The sequence below is a fragment of the Vombatus ursinus genome, unplaced genomic scaffold (genome assembly GCF_900497805.2).
Source record: "Vombatus ursinus unplaced genomic scaffold, bare-nosed wombat genome assembly UNPS02000582.1, whole genome shotgun sequence".
Classification (NCBI taxonomy): Eukaryota; Metazoa; Chordata; class Mammalia; order Diprotodontia; family Vombatidae; genus Vombatus; species Vombatus ursinus.
The window spans coordinates 22,587,253-22,595,150 of NW_020940360.1; positions in this window are offsets into that span (position 1 = coordinate 22,587,253).

Below are 7,898 nucleotides of genomic sequence, written 5' to 3' on the forward strand. Positions count from 1 at the left end.
AAAAGGACTCCTATAGAAGACTTTAATTAAGACTTGTAAGAAATCATAGAAGTGGAGTGGCAGAAATGACCAGACATGGGTGATATAGCCAGTGAAAATGCAGAGTCAGGGATAGAGTGTCTTATGAGAAGAATGGTAAAGAAGTCAGCTAGATTGTAGAGTATGTGGTGGGAGTAAATTTTAAGAAGGGTGGAAAGAGGGGCAGCTAGGTGGCGCAGTGGATAGAGCACCAGCCTTGAAGTCAGGAGGACCTGAGTTCAAATCCAGCCTCAGACCAAACACTTAACACTTACCAGCTGTGTGACCCTGGGCAAGTCACTTAACCCCAATTGCCTTAAGAAAAAAAGAGAAGGGTGGGAAGACAGAGAGCAGTCAGGTTATAAAGGGCTTTAAAAGTCAAACAGGGGATTTTATATTTGATCCTGTTAGTAATAGGGAGCCACTGGAATTTATTGAAAGGGAGAGGGTGGAATTGAAATTTTCAGAACTGTGCTTGAGGAAGATCATTTTGATACCTGAGTGGAAGATGGAATACTAGAGACTGGGATGCAATAGGTCTTCCTAACACTAAGATGGCTCTCTTATCTGCTATGCCATACTTGCTTTGGGGTTCCAGTTATAATTAATGCAAAAGTATTCTCTTCAGGAGAGTTCTCTTGGCATATATATATTCATATCCTCATAAGTGTTCATATAATCCCTCACAGTTAGTATATGCTTTATTTATACTATTTAGTTTAGGATCATAAGATTTAGACCTGGAAAAGACCCTAGAAATGATCTAGTCTAAACTCTTTGATTTATCAATGAGGAAACTGTGCCCAGAATCGTGCAACAAATTACCAAACAAAAAACAGATATCTTTGGATTATGAGCATTCTTTCATTCAAGAATTGCACATTTCCTCCATCCTGCCAGTCACGTTGGTTAGAACTCTACTTGTGTGCTATGGACAGCAATTAGAGTAGAAAGTACCCCATTAATTTCTGTGACATGTGGCAATACATTTTCACTGCCTTGGGCCTTATCTTCAGCCATTAAGAACATTAATTTTGGTTTAGTAAGGAGAAACCACTGGAGGGCACCTTTGTGAGGTTTCATCATAAACTCCACATACAAAATAATCCTGTGAAATCAATTAAGAAATTCCTGACACAGCAGAATTGAGGAAGCATACACAGTTCTACAAAGTAACAGTGCCCTCCCTGGGCCATCAATTCTGAGTGTGAAAATTTAAATCTCCAAATGGTGGGTGCAGGTGCTAGTGATGTACACTTTCAGTAATGACACTGGTTCATTGAGTGTCTTTTTCTGATATGATGATCAAGTAGCAAGAGATCTTATTAGAGCAAATATTCACATCCTTTGGACTCAGAACAGGATACTCAGCTTAGAATTCTCTTTTTTGTTTGTTGGAAGATCAATTGAGAAACTCTGAAGATATGAATGATAGACTATGGGAACTGAAATTTTTCAGTATGCCTCAAAGTAGCTTCTTGGGTAGTGCTGGGTCTGCTCAGGATTTCAAGGCAAAACCATACCCAACTACTATTTAACCAAAAGTGTTTGAGAGTTGGTTTATACTACCTCTATTTGGTTTTTTTTTTTGTAAAAATGAAAAAGTTTGAGTTAAAAGTTAAAAAAAAGTCTTTAACAAAATCAGCTCAAAACAGTGTAGTAGCTCAGAGAATTGTGGTGTAGTAGAAAGCATTGGCTTTAGGGAGAACAGGAAGGAAATATACTTTTCTGAGCACCTACTATGTGCCAGACACTGTGCTAAGTAAGCACTTTAAAATCTATTATCGTATTTTATCCTCACAATAACTCTATGTAGTAAGTGCTATTATTATCCTTGTTTTAGTTTTGAAGAAACTGAAGCAAACAGTGGTTAAATTACCTGCCCAGAGTTACAGAGCTCAATGTCTGATGTCACATGCAAAGACAACAAACTGCGGTCAGGAAATGTGAAAAAGTGTCAGAGTGGAAAAAGGTTAAAAAGCCCTGCTCTATACCACCTACCCAGCTTTTGGTGAAGGGGGAAAAATTTCCTGTCTCTTTAAAGGGAAAAAAACCCCCAAAACCTCTCTCTGGGCAGCCAGTTGACAACAACTGATAGAGTGCTGGGCCTGGAGTCAGGAAAACCTGGGTTCAAATTCGACTTCAGACACTTTAATAGCTGTGTGACATTGGGCAAATCACTTACCCTTTGTTTGCCTCAGTTTCTTCATCTGCAAAACTGAGATAATAATAGCACCTACTTCAAAAGGTTGTTTTGAAGATAAAATAAGAAAACATTTTATAAAATGACATATAGTAAATACTATATAAATGTCAGCCATTATTATTATCATACCATTTGTGGAAAATAACACATTGTTCTGGGTTGTTGGCCGCTGATTTTTATATAAAAAATTAAAATAGCATAAAAATTGAAAGGTTAACTCTTAAAGTTAAGGAACCCTTAAAGGGTTAAGGAAATAAAAGCATAGATACTGGTTACTTTTCATGAAACTGAGAACTGACATCCTGCTTTTCTCTCTTTCTCCCCTTATCTGTCATTGGGTAGAAGTGAGCAATGAAGTAATCATTTGATAATTAAACTGTAGTTTGAGGCTTTGGACTAAACTGCTTTTAATGAACAGAGGGAAACAGAGAGTTTTGACTACTCCAGAAGTCGAGTCTCACTCCTTCCTCCTTTGCCCCATCAGCGTCCAGAAATCTCTGGCCACTTCCCCCAGCTCCTCAGCTTCACTATGGTTAGCAGGGGCGCACTCGCTCCTCTCAACTCCCTGCTTCTCCACATGGCTAGTGAAGATGGAATTTGGCTTCTTGTCCCCTTCTTGGCATTTTCCTCCAATATCATGTGTAATATCACAGGTCCTATGAACTCTGAGTTTTGTTCTGTTCACTCAGCTGCCACAGCTACTTCTGTGTTCTAGTTTCTATGATAACACCAAGAAAACGGTGAGTTTAGGGTTATACTATACAGGTAATCTTCTTGGAGTATGATAATACTCCAGGACTATTACTCCTATTCAAGCTACAGGAATGTATACCTCACTAATGTTAAATAAAAATACCTTCTGAACTATATCTTATGTTACTTTTATAGTCCTCGTGGATTCCAGCACAGTGTACAGAACATAGTAGGCACTCAATAGATTAATGATTTATTGGTCCATCCATTCACTTACTACTCAGGGGCAGCATGGTTTAGTGGATTGGAAATCAGTGAACCCAGGTTTGAAATTTAGTTCTGTACCTATGACCTTGGACAATAAATGAATCAACAAGCATTTGTTAAGTGCTTATTATGTGCCAAGTACCCTGTTAAACACTAAGGATACAAAGCCAAAAAATAAACAGTTCTTGACCTTAGGGAGATTATATTCAACTGTGTGTGGACAAATTGTACATATAAAAAGTATATGCAAGTTAATGAGATAATTGAGGAGGAGATGTGTTTTAGTTGTGTCCTTTTCATGACTTCATTTAGGGTTTTCTTGGCAATGATACTAGAGAGGTTTGCCATTTCCTTCTCCAGGTCATTTTTACAGATGAGGAAGCTGAGGCAAACAGGGTTAAGTGACTTACCCAGGATCACACAGCTAGTAAGTGTCTGAGGCTAGATTTGAACTCAAGAAGTTGAGCATTCCTGACTCTAGGCCTGGCGCTTTTTCCACTCTGCCTCTTAGCTCCCCTGGGGGAGAAGAGGGGGCACAAAAATGAGGAAAGGTCTTATATAGAAGGTAGTACTCGACCTGAGTTCTGGAGGAGACTAGAGGTTCTAGAGGTCTAAATGAGGAAGGAGAACATTCCAGGGATGGGGGACAACCTTTATAATGACACAGATATGGAAGAGATAGTGACATGTAGAGTGCACACCAAGAAGGTTGGTTTGATCAGACATTAGAGTGTATAAAGGGGAGCAAAATATAATAAGGCAGGAAATGGAGGTTGAGGTCAGGTTCTGAATGGCTTTAAACCTCTCTGGACCTTATCTGTAAAATAAGGATGTTGAATTAGATGACCTCTAAGGTTCCTTCCAGTTGTAAATGCATCATCCTGTGATAAAAACTGGAACTCCTCATCTATCATAGTCTTCACAAGTTTCTATTGCAATGTAAAGGCAATGCTATTTCATAGGGTCATAGTTTTAGAGCTAAAAAGGACCTCATAGGACATCTGGTCTGACCCTCTCCTTTTACAAATGAGGAATCCAAGTCCCAAAGGGGGTAAGTGCCTTTTTCAGGTTCACAGGTAGTAAACGTGGCAGGGCTGGAGTTTGAGCGTAGTCCTCCAGCTCCAAATTCAGCGCTGTTTCCCTGCACCACATTCTTTCACCTGTCTCTGTCCAGAAATGAAATCACTTTCATTTCACCATTTTGCTTGCTTCTGGGGCCAGACTAATTCTCAATCTTTTATGAAACTTCTGTATTCTCAGTTAGACTATTACATCCATTGTTAGCTATTCTCATTTTTCTTACTTTGCTATTCCCCAAACTCAAGCAAATATACTTCTACCTAACTGTACAGGAGATAAAGAGTAAAATGTCGACAATATATAATCGTGTTTTATTAGTCTCATCATTTAGAATAACTCCTTTGATACTTTTTGTGTGTGTTTATGAATAGCCGTTAAAACAGATGACAGGAAATCTGCAATTGTAAAATCATTTGAATTCTTTCCAGCCTGATGAAGATTTTAGAAGTATTTCCTCCCTCCTCTCCAGGTTATTGTTACTTAACATTTATATAATCTTTACAGTATGCTAGGCAACACTTTCAAAGATAGACCAAAATTTCACTTTGGAATGTCATGTATATAATGACATCACTTGGCACATAGTAGGTATATAATTTTTTTCCCATTCATTTGGTGATAAAATATGTTTGGAACAAACATTGTTAGAGATTTTATTTTTTTCCTTTTGCTTTTTTTTTTTTTAATATGTAATGTTTTATTTTATCCTTGAGACTGGAAAAGGAAGGGAGACCAAAGAAGGGGAATAGGAGAAAGCATATAAATGAGAAATGGAGGAATATGACCAGGAAGAAAGAAAAAAATGTACATTCCTCACTTTAAAGCACCTGGAGAAAATAACTAAAAAGAAAGGCCATATTCTTAGTGGATGTCCACATTCTTAGCTGTCTGCTTTTGTGTTCTTAAAAATAGGGCACGTCTCTGTAGTTTCTCCCTGGTCTTTCTCTCTTGGATATATCTCCCCCTTAGGGTTCTAGTGGTATCACTAAAGGGTGAGGATGTTTCTTTTCTACTCCTATTAGTATGAACTTCCATTAACTTCCAGTGGGGAGAACCCCAATCTCATTTAGCAAGTTCACATCAATTAGCTTCTACAAAGGGAGATCTACTTTGAAGACAGAGCAAGAGCATGTATCCCAACAATTTAGGGGCATATTCTTCCCATACGATTTTGTTTCTGGAGAGCATGGGCACAGATTTAATCCAATTTTATACATAGCAATGGTCCCATAAAGTTCATGTCCAAATGTGACATGTTTGTAAGTCAACTAACATTTATTAAAACCCTGCAACATGAAAGACATTGTGCTAAGAGCTGTTAGATAATCCCTCTCTGGAAGGTTGCTCCTTGCTGCTGGGGGTATTGATTCTGGGCCAGATCTTGGCATTACTAAATTCCTGAACTCCTGGATCTTGGGTGGTATCCTCTCCTGAACTTTTAAAATCCACAAGGTCATAGCCTCCAGATTAATATCTTTCACCTAAAACAAAATAATAGACACAAACAATGGCATATTTACCTCTTCCCTCTGAGGCCCTGTGAATACAGATCTTGGTTCTTTACCTCTGTGTTTGCTTGGTGGAGGTCAGGGGAAAAGGAGGAATTTAGAACATTGTCTCTCATTAGACACTGTTAAACAGGAAGAAGTCACAGAAAGAGAAGAGGTCAAACTAAGACAGAGAGAGAGATTCGGCCAGTGTTTTTAGAACGTATCCCCAGTCGATCAAAAAGGCTCTCATGGCATGGTTTGAAGACCAGAACCAGACACAGAATGTCTATGCATATCCCTAAATCTCTCCAAGATACTTCTATTACACATCATAATGGGTAATTATGAATTATACAAATAATAAAGCCTCCCATAAAAGCAGGTTACCAACCAATCACTCTGTAAGGGATCACAGGGATTTGTCACAGTGGCCAGTCTACTGTTATACATCTTTTATGGTTGGTACCTTTACTGTAATTTCCTTTAAAGGTAATTGTTATAAACATTACCCTTTGTCTTTGAGGATGTTTCCCACATCTACCATAGATAAGGCATAAGCTTGGAGCTGTTTTCCAATAATGGTCTCTACTTCTACAGCACTAACTCTATCTTTTTAAAAGAGTACAGCCAAGTTTCAAGATGTTATGTGTACACCTGGAACTGACCCACAAGGGGATTAAATTTTTGCTCTTAAAAGCACAATATCTGGCAAATAGGTGGCATTTAATTCTTATCAATTGATTGATTGACCTTGGCCTCAGTAGCAAGCTTCCCTAATTCAACCAAGCTGACTCCAAATGGTGAAGACAATACATTCTTTGTAAGGTTAATAGCACGATTTTGATTATGTAACCAAGGAATCAATAGAACCTGATAATGTTAGAAATAGAAGTTTTCGATACCACTGATGGGGGTGGAGCCAAGATGGCAGAGGGAAAGCAGTTACTTGCTTGAGCTCTCCCCCCAAACTCCTTCAAATACCTATAAAAAATGGCTCTAAACAAATTCTAAAGCAGCAGAACCCACAAAAAGACAGAGTGAAACAAATTTCCAGCCCAAGACAACCTGGATGGCTGATCGGAAAGGTATATTGCACCGGTGTGGGAAAGGAGCGCAGTTTGATGTGGGCGCGCAGGCCACAGCGAATCTGGAGCAGGCCTCAGGGGACTGAATCGTGGGCAACTGTGGTGGTTCCCAGACTTCTCAACCCATGAACACCAAAGACAACTTAGAAGGTCAGTGGGAAAAGTCTGTGATTGTGGTGAGAGAGGAGCTAGGTCTCAGCCGCCCCTGGGGCCGCGGATGCCTCCTGAGCTTCTGCCCCATAGACTGAAGGAATCAAGTGGCTGATCAGAGGGGGATTACAGGGATCTCCTTGCCAGTGCTGAGGCAGGAATCTCTTCCTTTACTGGTGCTTTGATCTGGGTCACAGTTCTGAGGAGTGGTCCTGGGGCGAGGAGGAATGCCGGTGTGGTGAAGCTCGTTGTGGCAGTGGAGAGGAAACACCTCGCCCCTTATATTACCTTGGAAGAACTGAAAATTTTCAGGTCCCTAGAAGTATCTCTGAAAAAAGCTGTACAAACCCCTGAAGCTTGGGACAGTACATTCTCCACATTGGAAGCAGACTTTTACCTTAACAAAGAGTTTAAAACTCAAGTAATTGGCAGGGATCATGAGTAAGCAGCGCAAAAAGAGTCAGACTATCTTATCTTACTTTGGTGACAAAGAAGATCAAAACATGCAATAAGAAGAAGACAACAAAGTTAAAGCTCTTACATCCAAAGCCTCCAAGAAGAATATGAATCAGTTCCAGGCCTTGGAAGAGCTCAAAAGGAATTTTGAGAAGCAAGTAAGAGAAATAGAGGAAAACCTGAGAGTGATGCAAGAAAATCACGAAAAACAAGTCAACACCTTGCTAAAGGAGACCCAAAAAAATACTGAAGAAAATAACACCTTAAAAAATAGCCTAACCCAAATGGCAAAAGAGGTCCAAAAAGCCAATGAGGAGAAGAATGCCCTAAAAAGCAAAATTGGCCAAATGGAAAAGGAAGTCCAAAAGCTTACTGAAGGAAATACTTCCTTAAAAATTAGAATAGAGCAATTGGAAGCTAGTGACTTTATGGGAAATCAAGACACTGTAAAAC